We start from the raw sequence: 22,326 nt of genomic DNA, 5'->3' as shown, positions 1-22,326 counted from the left end.
AGTGCCCACCCTTTCCGGGCCTCGAGCCATGCCCCAGGTTGAGCCGCTCTGCCTGTGCTACCCACAGGGTAGGATCTGTGATCATGCTGTACAGGTACTGCACCACAGGCACAGCCAACAGCCACACGCTCAGACCACATCTCTTTACTCTGCCCAGAGGGCATTGCATGTGGTTGTGCCTTTACTGGTAGTGCCCTGGTGCTCATGTGCAGCCACAGCACAGGTGCTCTGGCTCGGTCTGCGCTACCCACAGGACATGCCTTATTGCTATGCACTGATGTGCACCAGGCTGATGGCTTTAGGGCATACCTTGTGGGCAGTGAACTCTGAGCTGGCATGATGACATTCCACAGGTACACTACCTCTGCCTACACTACCCAGAGAAAATGGTGTGACACCATGCCCGGTAGTTGGTGCACACAGGGCACAGCCGTTGTCCATGCTACTGTAGCACTACGCAGGTGAAAACGTCAATCAGAGTTGTGGCTGCATTTCCCTATTTGGGATAAGCTTGGGAAGGCATGTCTTTTAGTAGCTTTTCTCTATGGATGTTTTACCCACATCATTTCAGGTCCCAGTCAGTCACGCTGTACTAGTAGTGGCAATGCCACTGAACATCGGGGTCTGTAACCTGCGGCTCTCCAGATTGACTACAACTCCCATAATCCCTCACCATTTACTATGCTGGCGAGGGCTGGTGGGAGTTGCAGTCCCAAACCTTTGGAGAGTCACATGTTGCAGACCCTTATTTTCCTTGTAATGAATCTCCAATACTTTTTTTTCTTTTCCAACACGAAGTGTTGCTATGTTCGGAAGTAAAACAAAAAAAAAAAAGAAAGAAAGAAAGGTACACATGCACACTACAAGTCACTATTTTGTTTTTGTTTGGGGGCACTGCTGAACCACTGCAACTTAATCCCCCTCTCTGCCTATGAACACCAATGTACCTAAACGATTTGGGAGTTGGTTGTTGTGGATTCGTTAACGGATCCCAAAGTTACAGGTCTCCCAAAAACAGTGTTTCCTCTGGAACTAACTTTCAACCAATACTATGGATTCACTGAAGCACATTCCATGATTTATAGAAAATATTGATTGCAGTCACGCTGCACAGAACGTGCCTAAGGACGGACCTCTGATCGAGGCCACGTCGAGTATTTAGGACAGGTCCTCATGATTGGAAGCTATGTGCCGACAATAACCTTATGAGTACCCCAACTGCAGGCAATATTTCATTTATAATGTCCCTTTACTTACTTTGCCAAGAAATAGGTGCAATTTGGTGCTTGCAAGATGTGTTCATATGCATCACGTTAGGCTCCAGAATGCATTGGTTGATAATAGGGGCAGTGCTTACCGGAATCATAGACATATGATGATTTACAGGATTGTGAATGTTAGCCAGGGCCACATTTAGACAGACGTAAGAAATATTAGCTCGCGTCACATCTAGACTGGATTATGAATGTTGGCTTGCATCACTTCTAGACAGGTTTATGAACATGTGAGCAAGTGCCACATCTAAATAGAACTGTGAATATTCGCCAACAAAACATTTTCCCCACACATTCAAGTACAGGCATGGGCTGATAATTACTTGGACTATTCTGATTTCATTTTTGGAAATTGGGGTCGCCATGGCAGGATGCCAAGACTTGGGTTATGTGTTATGGGTTAGTATAGCTTCTATAATGTTATGGAAACAAGCAACCCACAGAACTAGGTCAATTTTATACAGATGAGATTAATGTGTTAGTTATATCGTGCTTACGCCTGAGTGCTTTACATATAACATACATGCATACAACGTCACCCAACATAAGTTGGTTCTTATTTATCAACCTCAGAAGTAGGAAAGCCTCTGTTGGTTTTGTTGGGATTCAAACCTGCGACCTGCAGATATCGCACAGATCACAGTAGTGAGCACTGAACCCGCTGAGCTATCTTAACAGCAAGATCTACTGGGATACCAGCTGGTGCTGGAGCTTCTAAGCATTTCTGCAACAAAATAGCTTCCTGAAGTTCAAGCTGCAAGGATGTCCCTTTTGGCATAAGATGTATGATTTCAATATCCTTGCTAGCTGAACTATTTTCATGTTTAAACGTGTAGGGGACAGAGCTGACCCGGAGTCGGAGACTTTGATGAGGTGGGAGGGAGATGTCAGTCAAAACGTGAACCATTGTACAGGAAAGCCTTTGCATATGTTTCATTTGTTTAAGAACTATAGACGTTGCATAAGGTCAATGGTGTCAAAGGCTGCAGAGGGATCAATAAGGGTCAGGGATCTTTCCAATCCTTTGTCCCATGCACCGAGCAATAGCTCCTGGATGTTCAAGAGGGAGATTTCAGGACCACATGGGCTCTGGATCTGGACTGAGAGTCTACAACACTGGGCTGTGCAAGTGAGTGATGAGTTGTGCCACTGACTCCTGTATCATAGCCATTCATAGAAGTCCCAAGTGGGCCTATATTTCATTGGGATTTATGAGTCATCATTAGATTTGATTACTAAAGGGCTGTAGGTAGAAGCTTAAGTAGCAACAGAAGACTTCCCTCTAGGAGTCATTAACAAGCTCCATAATTAAGGGGGTGGGGAACAGACTGGCTATTCTTAGCTTTAGAGTCTAGGATGTGGAGTATCGACAATGTTGCCAACACTAATGTCCACAATTGCTTTAGAGTACATTGAACCAATGTGTAGTCAGCGAGTCACTGAGGTAGATAATAAGCATATTGTAGAAGAGTGGTGTGCGACATGCAAGAGGTATGGGCTATTTATATGTTCTGATATTTCTTTGATAGTTTAGTGCCATTTCTGAACGATGATTGATAGGCTGATCTATGGGCCCGGTTGACAGCCTGCTCGCGCCTGGCATAGCATGTACAGAAAATCGCTATGAGAAGATTGATCCTTCCCCATTTTCTGCCCTGACCCCAGACACAGAGTTTTATCATTTGGAGGACTTCAGTGAATTTTTTGGTGACATGGATTTTGCATGATCTAAGGATGTGATGCTAGATCAGAGGCACATGACCATGGACTGGAGACATTTCTTGTTTCACTAGTGTCTGTATAGTTAAATAGATACTTTCAGTACCAAGCATCATACGCTTTCCTTTCGTCTCTCCTAGTTCCATTCAGCCGCTCAACATGCCCTGCTCTTCTATCCCCACAGCCCTTTTAAGAGGCCGGATGATAGCACCAACCTCTGTAGAAGTAACCTTCAAACCTTCAATCATATATGATGGGCAAGGCCAGGGGTGGCTCATCCTTAAGCGGAAGGGGGGCCGTCGACCCACCTAAACCCTCTCCCATCATGGAGGAGTCACACCAGCACAAAGGACTGCCTCAGCTTTTAGCTGCAGCTGAGAGAGTGTGCCTGGGCGGTCTTGAACTGTCATGGGTAAATGAGGTTTCTCCTTGACAGTTGGCACCCGAGCCGCGCATGTCCAATGGGCCATGTAAGGCTGGACAATTTTGCCTCCCCAGCATACCAAGGCCCATTGGAGATGCAGGCTATGGAACTGCATGTTTGTATTTGTGAGAGGGTGCTCCTGTGCCTCCCTGCACATACAAATGGAGCAGCTCCGAGTGGTGCGCTGTGCCATCAGTGCTCTGGTTCCTACTTGCGCATGAGCAGAAACTAGGAAGTGCTCATGCTTTCTGCTGATGTGCAAGCAGTATCCGGAGCGCTATCTGTGGACTGGGCTGCGTGCAGGTAAGATTTCTGCTTTTGTATGTAAACTGTGTCTGTGGATGAGTGAGTGTATGATGTTTGGGTGCACATGTGAATGAGTGAGTGAATACTATATGTGTATGTGTTGTGTGAATGAGTGTGAAAGTGTGTGGTTATGCCGGGGAGCGGGTGAGAGCTGGGTCGCACCACAATGCATATTTTACTGGGCATATATAATAGATGCTGAATAAAAAAAGACCATGCTTTCAGGATGATTTTTTATTACATGACTAGACTGGAATTTTGTGGCAGCCAGTCTAGTCCTCTCTTACTGTGTCATAGTGATTTATTCTGGGCATCTCTGATCAAGTATATTAAGTGCAATTGTTTGGCTAGATTGGAATTTTGGGGGCAGCCAGTCTAGTCATTTCTTTCTATGGCATGCCTTTTTTCTGGGCATCAGAAACAAAGCATGGCATGTGTTATTCATGGCTAGACTGGCCTCTTTTGGGGGCAGACAACCGAGCCATTCTTACTGTAGCATGAAGAGTGATACACCAAGCATGATATATGTTATTAGTCAGCTATATTAATGTAAAGGAGCAAGTGGATGCATTATCCCTAACTCTCACCCCTTCAACTCTGTCATACTGGAATAGTAGGAGAAGATCCCACTACAGGATTCTATGTGTTATGCCTATACCGTATCGAGTGTACGAAAGACGATATGCACTCAGACAACCATACCAAATGTTTCCTCGCAGTGAGCGGGTGGAAGGATGTTTTTTGGAAAGATGTCGGCACACACCGTTGTACATCATGTAGTGCTGAAGTATAATTTGACGAGGGCAGAGAGATGTCATGTGAAGATATACAAGGACATACTGAAATGATATGAAAATACTTAAGAGTGACAATGTAACTGAAGCAACAAGAGAGACATGTACAAAATGATAAAGTGATCATATACAAAGAAGACAAAGTCACTTGCTGATCAATAAGTCTAAATACGCAGCAACGTAAGGTAAATGAGGCATAACGTTGCAGGGACCGCCATGATAGGAAAAGGGATGTCGGCTTGTGCAAAGATTCCATCAAGCTACCTCAGAAACAGACCAAGAGTGCAGAGTCAGGAGATGTTGGAGAATTAGGTTTGTGTGTAAAACAAAGAGGAGACTATGTTGGCTTGGGATCAAGGATGCTATTTCAAGCAATAGCTGCAAAGCACAAAGGGAGGCAGACGGATAAGCCCTGGATGTGAGTCATATTTCTTTTAGATTAAAGAAGAAAACATTTGCAAAAGCCAAGTTTTGGAAAATTAACAATGGGTACGGCTCCTACAAGATGGAGTGAGCAAGTCTCTACAGGCCAAAGGGAGCAATTACACCCCACATAATTGAATCAAATAACAGTAAATAAGAGTTTGAAATGGACACATTTGCGGTCTCCTCACACATGATTCATAAGTCAAAAATAAGGGCTATTCATTAAGCTGTGGAGGGAGATAGGCATGTGCTTACATTCCCTTAAATGTCCCAGAACAGAGAGCAAGCCACAAGGTCAACTACAGATGGGAAACATTGGCTTATGGTCAGACTGATGAGAGATGATGGACTAATTGGGAAAGTGGGGAGTAATCTGATGTGACTCAAGCACCTGGGTTTTGTTTTGCTTACGTGCTGCTAGCCGAGCCAATAGTTGAAGGTTGGCTGGGAATGACAACCAATCAGTGGCTCTATGGGGCAACCTGCTATACAATATGCTGCCATTTTGCCCACTATAATCAGTATTATATGTATTTAGAGGAAGTTTGAGGTGTGTCTTGCAGTTAAGACAGCCAATGGTGTACTGACCTATATGGATTCTATAAGTAGATATGTTCCCCTAACCAATCCCTCCCATTGATAGTGTTTACAGTTTGGCATGTAGGAGGATGTCATAAATGATGCATATTGGGGTATAAAACCTCTGTGTAATCAAGTTTGTGTGTGAGTGTGCAAGGATCGGTCTGATGTCTGCCAGTTGACCCTGCTTTGTGCCTGTCCATTTATTTGGCCTGAGATCTTCATTGGTAATCCCATCCAGCACAAGAGACGCATCAAGGTGTTAGAGCACATTGATATTTTGAAGCAGCCAGTCTAGCACTGTAATACTCTGGCATGGAGCATTTTAATGTGAATGTATGATTAGCCAATCATGATATGTGTTACTGCTTGGCTGTGCTAACATTTTGGGGCAGCTAGCCTAGCCTTTTCTAACTGTGGGATTGTATTTTATTCTGGGCATCTATGATCAGGCATGTTACATGTTATTAGTGGCTAGACTAGCATTTTCGGGCAGTCAGCCGTCTAGCTATTTCTTACTGTGGTATGGCCCTTTTTAACTGGGCATCCAGAATGAAGTAAACACGAGGTGTGTTGTTATGTCTAGATTACACTATATTGATCAGACAGTTTAGACAGTTTTCTTATTGTGGCATGGACATTTTAAAGATCAAGCCAACAGGAGTATGTCCTTATCTAGGGGTATTGCCATATATTGTCAGAGCCAGTGTGGACATATTTTCTTATAATATGATTACTGACATTATGTGAAAAGCAAACGCAAGTATTTTCTTATGTAGAAATTCTGGCATATATTGGTGCAACCAACATGGAAATGTAGGGCCAGAGCCAGTGTGAACACATTATTATACTGGAATATATTGTTGGCAAATGCATCATGAAAATGCATTGGGAAATGCTCCTGTGCATTGTTGGTTACTTGCATCTATTGCATTTTTAGATTGGAGTTACCCTACAAAACCAATTGCATACTGTCTGGCTTTTTACCCTGTTTTTCCACAGAAAGTGTTCTGTACAATGCACCATTTTAAGCCAAAATTAAAAGATAATTCTTGTGGGAAATCTCCCCCCCCCCCGAACATCCCTTCATTGGTTCAAGCTCTCCGGGTACACTCTATTGAGCTGCTATATTTGTGGCCAATATTGATGGCACTCCAATTGAAAAATTCACCAGCCGCTCCTGGGCAAGGCTTTATAGAAAATATCCTGGCAAACGTTTTCTGAGTATTGAAGCCAGTCTGGGCATTTCCTTTTGTGATGTGTATCTGGAGGGTTGCCAATTCATCATGGCTGTAACCTAGGAGGGTGCAAGTGACTTGTAATAAGGGATGGCAGTGAGCGATTCTAATGTTAGAGATGTGGATTAACATAAAATCAATGCTCCAGCCAGCTTAATCATTTGATTTTGGGTACATCAGTGTGCTGGGGAGAAGAGGGCCTCTTCGACCTGCACAGGTAACTTTGATATTTTTACAATTGTGCTCCAAGGCACTCAGACTACAAAGACTTGCTTGCATCATTACTTTGCAATACAAGTTTATAATTTCTTACATGACACAATCAAATTATTTCAGGGTGTCAGTGGTTACTGGTGTGAGTCATGAAGGGGTGGTGAGAGAGCATGTGTGGGTAGGGAAGAAAGGTGAGTACAAGGGGAACAGAAAGGGTAGTGGGTAACAGTACAGCAAGATCCATTGAAAGCTGGACTAAGATTACATTTCTAGGATTTAAGAAGCTTAACATAACGGAAGAGCATGGACATCTCTACATGGATTGCAGGTATGGGTTAGGTCAGGCCCTCAACCTTGTTTACCTTAATGCATGTTCAAAACATTTAATTCCAAGGCACTTCCTGACCTTAACATCTGCATTTCTCGAACATCCCTAAGCAGGATCTACCATAGTATAGTTCCTTGAGTTGTGAGTAGTTTCCAATTTCAAGGCATGTTATATAAATAGATTGAAGGTACTGCTATGGGGTACATGATGGCCCCTAGTGTAGCTAACCTTTATGCCAATAGCATTGAAAATAAAACAATGTATGGAGGCAGTAATCCTTTTAGATACAATTTCAGAATCTGGAAAAGATACATAGATGACGTCCTACTAGTATGGGACAGCACTATAATTCAGTCTAGACATCTTCAATTCACGTTCAGTATGAGTAGCAAAATAATTAGTTTTCTGGACATAACGGTCTATAAAGACAAAGGCAAATTGGAAAAAAAAAAAACTTTTCATAAACCTACAGAACACAATTCTCTTCTGCATGGAAAAAGCCCTCATCCAAAACATGTCAAAAAAGTTTGCAGTTTGGGCAGTCATTAAGGCTGAATAGTAGTACAAAGAGTGTTTGTGAAGCTGGAGCTAATGCAGTAATTGGTAGACTTGTAAATAGAGGATATGGTAGAAAAGGGGCATTCGGCAACAACAGGGAAGCCCTTCTCGAATCAAATATAAAATGAACAACCCCCCCAAGGAGCAAAGAATTGAGTCCTTAAGTACTTTCACTAAAATCAAAAACTGCATGAAAAGAAATTGGAAAATTCTTAACAGTGGCAATTGTTTTACCTCCAAGAAAAGAACCAGCATAAGGGACCTACTGATCAAGAATTATATTCACCCTAAACCAAAACCAGTACAAATGAGGATTTATAAAAAACTGCGGGGCCTTGAAGATGTAATTGGACGGTTATGGGTCAAAGGATCGACAGTAAAAGGATCGAATGGTCAAATGGTCGACCCCAAAGGACGGAAAACCAAAGGATCAATTTTTTTATTTTTTTTTTACATTTTTCTTTTGGGGTGGGTCCCCCCGTTTTTTTGCTAAAAAACATTTTTTTTACCTATACGAAAACCAAAAAAATATATATATAATTATTTTTAAAATTTGATCCTTTGGTTTTCGGTCCTTTGGAGTCGATCCTTTGACCATTCGACCCTTTATTTCGATCCTTTGACCAGACACCTAATTGGACAATACCCATGTGGGGGATGTGTTGTGTGTGGTGTGTAGACAGACCATATGCACAAAGGAAATGAGATAGGTCTAAATAATCCTTGGAAACTTCAGAAGTTCTCACATTGTAATATTAAGGTGGTCATATATATGTTAACCTGTCCTTGCGGACTTCAATATATTGGGAAGACAGAGAGAGCAGTCAAAGTAAAGAGGATTGAGCATACAAGCTGTCAACATAAACCCACCGCTACAGCACCGCTGGTTAAACATTTTGATGAGAAGCAACATCAGTTGGATGATTTTAAATGGATTTTTCTACAACAGTTAATTGGTTCTACAACTGAAAAAGGGAGAACATTACTCTTAAGATTGCAACAGACACTTGTTTTCTAAACACAGAGCAATGTAGTAGAGCTAAATGAGAAGGTGGAATGGGAAACATAGATAACTAGGTAATCTCCACTTTTTTGATTTTCTTTTAGAGCTCCATGGGGTAATTTACTCCCCTTTAGGTACCCTTTGACTAGAAATATGACAGGAATATGTGTTAGAACTTTTAGATGAAAACTTGAATGCTTTAAAACACACAATGAAATCTTGGTTTGTTTTGTTTTGCGGCTTAGTCCTATAAAACTACAAATCCAAGTTATTTTGTAGTTTATGAAGTTGCTGTCATTACAGCGGAGTATGTCCCCTTAGAACAGGGTAGTCCAACTCCAGGCCTCGAGGGCCGGAAACCAGTCAGGTTTTCAGGATATCCCTCATTCATATTCATAAGAAACATTTGCATACATTTGGAATCGTATGCACATTGTTCTCATGAATATTTTGAGAGGTATCCTGAAAATCCGACATGTTTCCGGTCCTGGAGTTGAACAGCCTTGCCTTAGAAACATACACGCACAAGCATTGCAAATTGTCATGTTCTAAATTGCATACTTGTTTTTTTATAGAGCAAGAGAGGTGGGTCTAATGAAGGACGTGACTCTGATAACAATACAAATCCCAGGTGTTTTCTAGTTCTGAAGGCAGTCACAGTTGAGTGTGTTCTTTTTAAGGGAGACGCATACCAACATGGCAAACCCTTGTTTACCGAGTCACATGCGTTAGAACACACAGACGCGAGGAATGGCAAGGCAGGTTAGTGCTTGCAGAACACCTTGGGAGTTCTAAATCCATGTTGTTTGGCAATACACATTTCTATTTTTGATTTATTGTCTCCTGAGTTTTCAGACATTGAAGGTTATAGTTCTTCATTATCTTGCAGGATAATATTAACCACGGACCATGCAGGTTAATTAGATGTTCAGATTGAAAAAGAGAACTTTTCTTTTTCGATAAGGTGAACTATATTCTTTTAAATGGTGACTTGTGTGTGAACAACTACAACGGAACAAGTAAGCGTAATGGCTTTTCTTGGTACAGTTTTCCTTTTTAGAAATGTATTGAATGAACCTAATAAGAAGGCCGTGCAAACGCAGATGCTGCCAATTTGACTTTTTTTTGGACAAAGTATGAAAAGGGATTAATGCTGTCCCAATTAATATATACATATACGTTGTTGATTTTAAGTCCACCTCTGTTATTTTTCAGCTTTTGAAGGAAAAACAATGAGAAATGTGAACAAGAATGAAACATGTCTGCCATACAGCCCAAGATTTGTTTTTTTCATGAAAGAAATTTGACTGTAAAATCAACTGGAGACAGGACATGAGTTGAAAAACTGAAAGACATCATTTTTACCTCCTGATGAAAACCCAGAGCATTGGAGGCCGTTTCAAGGACAGAAACGTCTGCATGTCGGGGTCTTCTTGTCTATGCTGTATAGACAAGTTTTGTAAGAACATTGAGTACCGCGCTAATTAATTCTTTTTTGTGTGTTTTCGATTTTTTTAATCTATATTTGTTTGGGAGGAGGATTTTTTTAATGTAGTTTAATACAAAAATAATGTTCATATATTTTGAATAAAATACAAATAATAAAATACAAATATGTTTTCATTTAAAAAATGTTTTGTATTTTTTTAGAGAATGAGAAAAATAGTGATCGCCATTGTTTGAAACCGCATTATGTAAGGTGGCAGGTAATCACCCAACTTTTGGGTCTCATTCTTCTTCTGGAAGCAGCCAATCTAAACAATACATGTGCTAGGTGCCTTGGAACTGTGGCAGTAGACAACTGCATGAACCTCATGAACTGTCATGAAGAATTTGCGAAATGAGAGCAGCTATGATCGCGCCAAACTAAGTTAGTATCCAAGATAGAGTCACTTGTTTTTTGTAAAAGAAGATTTTTAAGTTTATTTATATAAATTTCAAATGCAGTTAATCTTTGTACAGATTTTGGCTAGAAATGTCCTTGATTTCCTGAACTGTCATGCATGGTATGAACAGAAAGAAGCAAGCGTATTAGAAAACGAACATAAGATGTTATAATACAAAATGTGCTGCCATGATAAGTGACACAGGAAAGCAAGCAAGGGAAACGTTGACAGTGTGAAACCCCATGATGCATTGTGCCCAGACGTGTCAGGGCCCATAAGGCAATGTAGGCTGAAGAACAGAGGAATATAGCACGTGACTAGATGGAGATGGGATGTTCCAACTAGAAGCGAGGATGCTCAGGTGAGAAGTGAAGCACATGACTGTGCCAGGCATAATAGCACAAGGAGTAGACATGTTTTATTCTTATAATGGGTCTGTATGCAGTGACCTATGAATGAGTAATGAAATGCTCTTTGTTAGGAAGTCTGCCTGAAATGTATAAAAAGGGCCTGCATTTCTGGCTTGGGGGTTCAGTTTATCCGATGGGGATACACTGTTGGTGTATTTTCTTGTGTTATGATAAAGAATAAACAGACTCTGTAAACTGCTGCTGCCTAAAACTGGAAGTCTGGAGATTTTTGCTTAAAAAGACCAGGGCCCTCATTACGAGTTTGGCGGTAGCCATGGAGCTATTAGCTCCATTGCTGCCAACAAACCGGGCTCATTTACCGGATTCCCAGAATGGGCACTTACCTGGTCATTCCAACATTGGAGTACCTGGTAAATCCTCCTTGCAGGAACCATTCCCCATTCTCATTTGAGCCCCCATAGGGCTCAATGGGAATGGGGATGGAGGTAACAATGGGCACATTATGAGTGTCCCATTGTTACCTCCTTCTCCCCCTCGCGGGACCCGGAAAGCACGCCTGGTTTTACCAGGCGTGCAATCCGGGTCCAGCAATGGGAACCCTGTAATCAGCCCTGACGGAATGAAGGGGGCCGGTCCCGTACCGGCCCCCTTCATTCCGTCAGCGCAAACCTTATAATGAGTCCCCAGGTCTCATTCCACTCAGGATGACGTCGCTCTCCCAAAAATGATTGTGTTAGCGGTTATAGCTGGTAGTTGGATACACCAGTGTCTGGCGCAGACACTTCTGGGATATGTCTCCTTTGTCGTGGAGACTGCAAGGAGGCAGCCTTTCTCATGAGGGAGACAACTAAGACACTTGGCACGCCTCATAGAGAGAGAGAATAAAGCAGCCCTGCTCAGCACCCATGCTAGACGCCACGGCCTATTTACAGGCCCAGGCGTAGAAGAACACCAGAAAGGGCCTTCCCTTCTGAAGGTATCCTAAGTTCTCTGGTTCTAACGGGTATTCTCCTACTCCAAAAACAAAGAGGTGATGGCTGGAAGGTTGAGAATTAATCTTAACCACTGGCATTGCTCTGTGCAACCCTCCAGACCATCGTTCTTCACCTGCCAAGCCATTACAGAAGGGGAAAGACCATATGCAAATCAGGCTTGGCCCCACCCCAAAAGGGGCAGTCCAGCCCGAACTCCTAGGTCACATCCCTTCTGCACGAGACCACAAGCATCCCCAAACATGTTTCGGCCTTTTTGGGCCTCATCAGTGAGGAGTAGCTTGGGTCTCTAGGCCCAACAGGCACGGGACCCACGTCTGGGCATACCCGTCCCACTCAGGGTGACAAAGCAAAAACAAAGAGGTGATGGCTGGAAGGTTGAGAATTAATCTTAACCACTGGCATTGCTCTGGGCAACCCTCCAGACCATCGTTCTTCGCCTGCCAAGCCATTACAGAAGGGGAAACACCATATGCAAATCAGGCTTGGCCCCACCCCAAAAGGGGCAGTCCAGCCCGAACTGCTAGGTCACATCCCTTCTGCACGGGACCACAAGCATCCCCAAACATGTTTCGGCCTTTTTGGGCCTCATCAGTGAGGAGTAGCTTGGGTCTCTAGGCCCAACAGGCACGGGATCCCTTTTGCAATGGCGCAGACGGGCTAAAAATCGGTGGTGTGGAAGGTTGCCCAGAGCATTGCCAGTGGTACAGATTCATTCAAAACCTTCCACCCATCACTTTTGTGGTCACATTCTCCTACTCCAGCCTATCGTGAAAAAAGACATTCAGAGGGATTGGAGGAACAGTATAACCAATTGGGCATCAGGCTAAATTGAGGGTGGCTCCCTCCCACTTGGTTCACAGCCAGATGTCAGAGACCACCTGACATAGCTGAAGCCTGGAGTTTTCTGGCTGTCTTGACTGTTTACATACCATCCCGACCCTCATGTATCCTCACTTTCAGTTCAAGAATTGACTAGGCCCGACACCTTAGACTAAATTACATAGAGATGCCGACCTGCATGTGTGGCTGCCTCAGGGCTCATATTATGCAACAAAGAGCCCAAGCAGATGATACACGGCCTCCCCTCCATGTCATGGGAAGGGGATGCAAATTGCACCTGGGGTTAGGGGTATATATTTACATTTCGGCATATCACTCTGCTTATCCCTGACATGGAAAGGACAGAGAGGTCCTAGGCTGGTGGGGACCCACCATTAAGCAGGGCAGGGACCCAAGTAGCCCTTCTACCCCTGGTCTTCCTAGAGCTGGGTGGGGCTTAATCATGCATCCCCAGCTTTGACCAGATCTGGTGGGTCATTGTGGCGTTACTTAAAACGTAAAATGCATCTGTCACTTAGTCAGGTTATACACTTTCATCACCCAGTAGCTCTCATCCAGCACACAAGGGAGGTTATATCAGTTTCCTTGGATCCGGCGCTGATCTCAAGACTATTTAAATCCACTTTGAAGTAACCAATAATTGTCGCTCAGGAGTTCCACTCACATATGAGCACCGAGACACAATGTGCCTCAACACATCAGGCCCTGGAGGATAGCTCAAGGGAAATGCATTTGCCTTAGATTCCAGACAGCGCAGAGCAACAGAGGTTCAATCCTGGTCCCACGTACTTAGAGACTCTGGTATTAAGTGCATTATAAAAGATGAATTAATTAACACCTCCAGTCAATTTTAAATGTTAGACGTTTAGGCGGCTGTAGGATGTAATACTGTTTTCTGTGAGAAACCAGAAGGTGTCTCACTTTCTACCCCCTGTGGATCTCTCTCAGGTGGCCAGGGCATGGCCATCACCTTTGGAGCCAGACCAGCGGGTGCACCAGTGCGGGAGCATCGCCTAGGTGAGGGGTCTTCACGGAGTGGGACACAAGATGGCAAGACGTGGTATCCCTACCATCTGTAAAACTTTTACCCCAACTTTCCATGTATGATACGTGGAAACCTTACCCCCACCCTTTCCCTTCTCCAACACTTTCACACAGACAGCCTGCTCTGAGAGAAAACAGACTCACACTCGAGAAGTATACCTGACATGCCTGGCTACTATGGTCAGGCGAAGTCAGACAATTACTGACAATCACTCCCACCTGACTTCCATTAAACTCCCCCACATGGATAAAAGGCATATCATGAGAGCACACTCTGAGCATGGCAAAGCAAACAAAGGAACATCAGTTTCGAGTCGGCAGCTGAACGAAGGAAGAAAGACGGCAAACCAAGAAGAGTTCGTAGGAAGGAAATGACCCTTGACATTTTCAGCAAGATGCTGCTGCTTTCAAGAAACCTTTGAGGCAGTAAGCATAAGGCCAGGAAACCAGACTGAAGAATCTTGCATTGTGTGTCGGAGGTGCTGAGGGTCCTCCTGCACAACTGACCAAGGCGGGGAGGAGCAGCAGCCGCCCTGGTATTGTCCTTGGCTCCAAGAACAAAGAAGCACCAGAGACATCAACACAGCCAGTGAGTTGGGGAGACCGATGCAAGACCAGTCTGTGCTTAAGTCAAGGTTGGAAGTGGCAACATTGTATAACGAGCGCTGGAACGAACATTGTTAAACGCATGTGATGAAAGACGTGAGTAAAGCTAAACTGCTGATGAATGTTTGAACTTGAGAAGGAAAGGTACAATACCGTTGACAGAGTGGTCCGGCACTGTGAATGTGCTCAATCAAATGTCTCTCTAAGGTATCCGGTCAAGAGAAACAAAAGTAGAAGATTGATGAGAACAATTGTGTGAAGCGAATCAAAGTGGTCCTGTGACGGTTTAAGCAAAACCCATTGCACATTTGAAAGTCTTTGATTTTGATATCAAAAGGATCCAAGCCCGATTGAGGTAGATCCATATCAAGAGGATCCAAGCCCGAATTAGGGAGATCCATGGTCCAAGCTCAATCGAGGGAGACCAAGTAGGAACATTGTGATAAAAAGGGGGTCACAGCCTGAAGGAGGGAGGCCCATGATGAACATTGAAAGCTAGAACTTGTGCATGAGAAAATCCTGATAGGAATGGAACCTTGAGATTCGTTTGTTATGACAGACCCTCTGAAGTAAGAGCGTTTTATTGGAAAAGAGGCATTGGCAGAAGGCCCTGATGTCTGGACTTTGAACTGTAGCCTCGTGACCGAGAAGCCAGTGTGTGTGCAGAGCTTGAATGTGTCACCTTGCCCCGTCCTGAAAACGTGGGGAAGGGAAGCCAACTGCTCAACCGTCCTGACATATTATTTCTTTAACCCTTTTTCTTTTTGCATACACTATTGTCCCACGCCCGTTTGTAATTAGAAGTAAGGATAGGCAATAGGTTTATTAGCATAGACCCTTTTATCTTGACAGGGACTCAACTAGGACTGCGTTATTATTATTTGATGGTCGTAGCTCGCTCCCATCCTTAGATTTAGTTTTATATAGGTGTTCAACCAACCCATTTGAAGTTCAGTAAACACCCTTGAACTGTGAACATGCCTTCCTTACAGTTCCTAAATTGCTGCTGGTCCATTTTCAATATTTTCTTAATCTTACACATTCTGTCTTTACAACAATGAGCAGTGTCAATAAAGAGTTTTAGGATTTAATATGCTGCCTGTAGCCTGACCGCAATACTCGCATAATCAATTCATAAGACAAGAAGCAGATGGCCACCATAGTTAAGAAGAAAAATGACTCAGGTTTTACAGAAATCATAAATGCATGTAGGCATCAATGGGCTGAAGCGTTACTAGTCTGCATTGGAGAGAGTCTCTGTTTACCATTTAATGCTACCCTGCCTCTGCAAATCTTTCCCCCAAACTCTTTGCCAATAATACCCCTGGATAATCATTCCCTATAAACCGGGGTCTGCAAGCTGCAGTGCTCCAGATGTTCCGGACTACAACTCCCATGATCCCCTCACCCAATGACTTTGATAGGTAAGGCGGAAGGGAGATGTAGAACAAAACATCTCAAAAGCCAAATGTTGCAGACCCCTGTTCAAGGAGAAGCAGGAGAGCACCCCGACATGTAGACGTCTCGGGTTCTGCTACAAAACAAAACACTGAGATATCACACCGTTCTTGAGGTCAATCACTGGCATCCCACACAGCTTTTCCAGCAGGCGTGATATCAGCTGACAAAATGCAAGACACAATTTCAGGGTACAGACCATAACATTTCTTTGACATAATGACATAGGCCCCATTCTGTGACATTCCTAATTCGTACGCTCAAAATATAAACTTAAATGATAGGCAACATTGGAAAAAAGACTTGCAAGTTTACCGTTTTTTTCTTTTTTGGATATGGTTTACTGTAAGAAAAATAAATAATTAGGTGATTTTCTGAAGAGGATCAGATTTGTAAGTCACTGGGTCACAGAAAATGATGCAAATCACAGGCCAAATGTGTTACTCCTGCCTTAGCACCACCTTTTGCGCTCCAGGGCATTTTCATATTTTTTTGTGTCGAGTGGTGGCACATCAAAGGACCACTGTGCCCACATATGTAATCCGGATATGCCTTCAAAAAGCACAGGCTTTTATGCCTGTGTGATATCTTCATTCTGGCGTAAAACCATTGTATTTGTAAGTGACCTGCCTCCTATTAGCACCTGCAAAAAGACTCAAAGAAGGAGGATTTCAAAGGAATCCATTGGAAATGCCCAGTGCAAGCATAACTTGGATATCTATGCTCGATTTAACCCGTTTAATTACATTGTATGCACTCAGTAGATAGATCAAATGACAACAATTGTACAGAGTCATATTGCATGGGAGTGCAAACGTCTTGGTACCCTCCATGCAACTTTCATTTTATTCTTTTAAAGTGTTTGGTGATTCACCTTATGCGTCTGACAAGAAAGAAAAATATGTAAATGGCTTTGATTCAGCTTCTGGGTCGGAACAATATATAAAATAGGGCTTTGTCCAACATAGCCCTTTAATCTGTCTTTATGATTGATGTGCCCATGGAAGCCTTGGTGTATGATAATGGATTGCATAACCTTTCCCACCAACACATTACATGTGTTAGAGCAGCACTGCCGGGTGCCTCTAGAGGCTCGGAAGCCTGCACGTTAGAAAGTGGATTCTCTCAGAAGCTTACATTGACCAAAGTTGTATCTCTGCTGCTCTTTCTTCCTGAACTTGCAGGTTTCAGTGCCCTTTATTGTTTTTTATATTATAATGTGGAGTTAAGCACCGTTCCAGGGGCTGGAATGGGTGTTAATGGACCGCTGTTCCAAGTTAAAAGCCAGAGCGAAGCAAGGGGTTTTAACGAGGGACCCAGAATCTTAACACACCTGTTCCAGCACCTGGAATGGGTGTTTAACGTCATTAGCAGCACGAGTTACCAAAATACAAAAAAAAAAAAAAAAAGGATTTCATTCATTGAACGGGACGGGACGTGCGTACCGTTCAATGAATCGAATCCTTTTCCAAAATGGCCACCATGGAAAGGGACGGCGGGGCTCCTCACAGCTCCTCTTCTCTTTCCATGTCGGGCAGAGAAACAGGGAAGCAGCTGTGGTGGTGGCCTGTGCACAAACAGGTTAGTAGGAGTAGGAAAAGGGCAAAAAATAAAAAATAAATGAGGGAACTGAGGGGGGGGTGAAGATGGGTGCGTGGTAGCCGGGCGTCATGTGGCATGGAATCCCGGCTTTCACCAGCGGTTCAAGCCTGCGTACCTAGCCACCTGATTGACTGGATCCCCTGCCAAGGTACTAGTAGTGTTTCAGTACACAAGCACCATTTTCAAATTTCTTAATTATCAATATGTTTTATGAACGGCAGACCCCAATTAGTATGTGCTCTATAAACACATTTTAAAAAGCGCAAATAAATTAATAGAAAGGAAAAATCCAACACCTCCAAAATTAGAAAGTACAGATAGAAAATACACCACATCCTAAAGAATAGTGAAAATTGGTATGCATGCCATGCTTCTGCCAGCAACACCTAAAAGAGATGCTAAACAGGCACATTTGACATGTTTTTCTAGCAATAACAGTAAGATCTTAGTGTGAAGCTTGGTATGCAGTCCATTCATGCAGCGGGCATTCTATTTGCGTTGTCAAAACCGCTATTTGTACTTTTCCTTATTTAATGGAACGTTAAAAAGCCTGCCATTTATTCACCGCTATAATGACAAGCTGGATGTTGCCTTCTCGCTAGATCGGCTCTTAGTTCGAAAGTGTGATTCATTTTCTTTCATTTATTTGCATTCTTAAAGCACTCACACAGCCCGGGGGCATCAAGGCGCTGCTAGAGGAATGTGTCTTAGTTGCATATTTATAATGCGCTTAATACCCAGAAGTTTCTAAGCGCAGACCCGGGGATCAAACGTGTTGCTTCGTGTCGTCTTGGTCCCAAGGTGAGCACTTTGCCGCTGAGCTATCCTCCCGGGACAAACTGATGAAAAGTTTAAATAGCAGCTCTTTGCATCCCTCCTATGTACTTGCATAGTCCCTTCAAGGGTGTGGAAGCAGGATGAGCGAATACCGGGGACAAAGGTAGGGTATAAGTGTCGGCACTAGAGGGGAAAGGTAGGAAGCAGTAGGGCATGAGAGGTGAAGGTATCTGCCACATTTAGCTCTCCAGATGTTTTGAACTCGAATTCCATCAGCCCTAGCCGGCAAAGTCAATGGTGAGAGATTGTGGGAGTCAAAGTGCAAAAGATCTGGAGAGCCACAGTTTGCAGAACGCTGGGGTGAACGGATGAGATTTTAGGGACCGCCTTCAGTCGATGCCGGGCAGGCGAGGAGGTTCAGAGGCTGTCAGCTACTCATTGGGAGTGTTGGCCAGTGATGGATCACAACAGTTGCAACATTCTTCTCGAATTGTGTTGATTTACGTGAATGCTTGTGTGCAATTCTGTGCCAAAGAAATGTAGCTCTAACGGAATTATATTTTCATATTTTCATCTTTATTATTCAGTGAAACTGTATTTTGTGTTAGTGTACATTATTTATCCAGCCTGTTTAGTGTTGCCGCTACACACACATTATCCCTGATGAATTGCAGATTAATCGCCTTTGTTCTGCCAGGCTCACTTAATTTTCCATAGCTATACATTATTCTTGTGTTATTACATTTTTAATTTTACTACACATTTACACTAAAACAGTATAGTTGTACTGAATGATAAAGATGAAAATATGAAAATATTATTCATTCTAACCTAAATTTCTTTGGGGCAACATTAATCAGCCACACAAGTCAACACAATTCTGGTTTAGAATTAATAGCAGATAGTTGCCAGTGGAATGCAGTGCCACATAAAGCCTGGACTTTGCATTGTGTATAACATATATCTGATTTTTGGAAATACAGAATAGCATTCTTCTAGACCGGTTTCAAATGCCAGCTAAACATATGTGGCTACCAAGGCTCTTAACATAACTGTGCAAGTACAATCTGGTTTGCGTCACAGACATTGGATTCCCCGACAGTAGTCGGAAATTGGAACCAAACAGTGCAGATCAACTTGTGGGATGTCTTAACCCACTAATCCAAGCCCTGCAACATCACTGTGCATTGCTGGCAGCAGAAACATCAGAACGGCCACCGGAAAGCATGATGCTCGCCAGAAATTACCAGAAAGTGAGCAGTGAAAACCTGAAAAATAGGCCACCATCTACTTTTGCCTATGTCAGTGGTAACACAGGAAACCACTGCCAAAACCCTCAATTGGCTGCTCACAGAGCAAAATCATTGCAAAACATACAGAGCTGGTTTAAAAAATCTGTTTTTATTTGGTGTCAGATTTGTAGAAATCATGGCTTACAAACTACCCAAAAAGATCCAACCTCCTTGTTGGGTGGTCAACATCATTCCCCTGCAAGAATCTACATAAATATAAGATCCACAGAAGTGTATCTATATCTGAACAAAATATACTTTTGAGGATTGCTTGCTGGAAGAAATCTGTCAAAAATAGGTGTAATACCGTTACTCACCTCTACCAGAAGCCGGCGTTTTAAAACCATTTTGGGTAAAGTTGAACATGGAACTCAAACTATGCCACAGAAAGACTTGCTATCAGAAGCCTAAGAGGTGGAGACAATTTAAAACTATATTCTGAAAAGGCTTGAAGCAAGAAATTGTTTAATGTATGTGTTAAAAATGTGAGTTATATTATAAGAAAAGACAATTTTTGGACATTGGGTTAAGAGTTAAAGTTTCTCACACTGTGTTAAAACGAATTCCACACCTTCTCCGTGGACAAAAGAGACTTCCCCCCGCCCTTGGCTAAGAGATTGACAGGCTGTTGTGAATAGGAAGTAGGAGGGGCACCCTGGCCTGTTGCTCTCAGTGCAGACAAAGGAATCCTTGGGCTGAATAGAAAATGCTAATTTGGGTGTGACTGACAACAAACTGCTGGCAGGAAGAAGGACATGTGACCTCTGAGTCAGCCCAGACCTTGGAGGCTGAGACAAACCATTTTGTGGATTCAGAAAGCACAACAAATGTATGTTTTAGAAAAATGCTTATAAAATATTGTACCAAACTGACAGAAATGTGAAACTTTGAGATTGTTAAAATAAAAATTCGCTCACAGTTGAAGACTAAGCTGGACTCCGTACGATGTTCTGAGACCATACCCCGGAATTATTCATATTGTAGCTACTGTGTTTATGCCAGGAACCGGAAAAATTACTGAATTGTGCTCAGATCGGGTGTGCATGCATGTCTAAAAATTGGTGCAGAAATAATATTGAGAAACCCACCAAAAGCGCAAAAAAGTGCTCATTTCTGAACCAAAGCTCTTAGGAAGAGGAGAGTTGAACAGAAATGTACCTTGGGTAATCTGTCATGTACTTTATGTAGTATTAACAAGTTGTGTCTATTGTAAATATGTGTTTCATGAAAAATAAGATATACTGTACAGAGACCGAGGGGAGTGTTTTTCCCCTAAGCCATTAAAATGACACAGAATGACACGCTGATCCTTTCTCCAATCAGGGGACAGGGAATCTTATGACCTATCAGATCCTTAGAGGGTTGGGCATTGTAGAATCAGCCTCCCCACCCACTTTGGAAATACATAAATAGGGACTGCTGAGGACAGACAGGACGCACACTTTTCCACTACTCAACTGATTTCTTGGCGAAGCACCCTGCAAGAAGATCCAGACAGAGCTCCAGACATAGATCCAGAACCAAACTCTAGAACCAACTCTAGAACTCTGAAGCAGAGAGGCCTAACCCAAAAGCTGAACCCTTCTCAGCAGGCCTGCAGAACCTAGCAACCTGATTCTAACCCCTAAACTTCCAAGGGGCTCACATTCAACAGCCAGGCTGTGCTGTTTTGCTATTCTAGCTAGGAACCCTGTGCTAGAACCAAGATCCAGACCCAGAAAGCAGAGCTGTATCCAGAACCCATCAGATCAGGTCCAAGAGGCCGCGCCGACCGCAGTGCAGTGCTGAGAGCAGAACCCAGTGCCTGAGACCTGTCCGGTGGTGAGAGAATCCCAGCCAAACCCTTGACCAGATCTTTGAGGGGGTCCATTCCATTCCAAAGCCATAGGAGTGAGTATTTAGTCTACAACTGTCCATAGTCACCTCTTAGTCTTAAGTAACCCAATCCAACCATTCCAACCTATCCATAACTGTATTATTGAATCTCTTTTGTCTATTCTAAATTCTTCTCTCCTCCACATAATCCTTGATCATTGTCATGATAATCATCTTGGCGCTAATATATATTTTCTAGTGAAAGGCAATCATCTCGTTCAGACAGAAACCATCTGGAGGCGCTGGGCTGTCGTGTAGTTTGCGGCTCCATAGACTCTTTAGTGTTAAAAAATCTTTGTTTCAAATCTTGGATAGCGCATCTTTCATTTTGAAATCTTGACTCTGTTTCTGAAAAATCTACCTTCACAAAAACCTCTGTAACCTTTGAACCGTGCGTCCTAAAACTGCAATCTAACTGTCATATCGAAGCTAAGATCCTAAGCTTTCCAATGATCATGTTTCCGGCATGCAGAAAAGTTGTCACAAATTGTAATTTAGCTCAATTTCACCACATGTCAAAATAGCTGTTTCTTGTTTCCAACTGCTGAAATTTGTTTTCAATCTGATAATCATTCATTAATCTTTGCTAGTGTTGACCTGAACCAATCCAAACTCTCACTAGTGCTGAATCTCCTTTAGTGAATTAAAATCATTTTAGCATATTTTCACCTTCATTGCAATCACATTCAAAAGTATTTTTGCCTGTTTTAAAATCATA

General features: G+C 42.9%; 1 protein-coding gene across 1 annotated transcript in view; it reads right to left on the bottom strand.

Annotated features, from left to right (window-relative positions):
* Nucleotides 1-22,326, bottom strand: part of CRHR1 (corticotropin releasing hormone receptor 1) — a 2,003,326-nt gene that overhangs the window by 1,367,731 nt on the left and 613,269 nt on the right. The gene's annotated exons all lie outside the window — the stretch shown is intronic.

The sequence above is a fragment of the Ambystoma mexicanum genome, chromosome 13 (genome assembly GCF_040938575.1).
Source record: "Ambystoma mexicanum isolate Mex_15411 chromosome 13, UKY_AmexF1_1, whole genome shotgun sequence".
In the NCBI taxonomy this organism is placed as follows: Eukaryota; Metazoa; Chordata; class Amphibia; order Caudata; family Ambystomatidae; genus Ambystoma; species Ambystoma mexicanum.
This window is presented reverse-complemented; position numbering and strand designations above follow the sequence as displayed.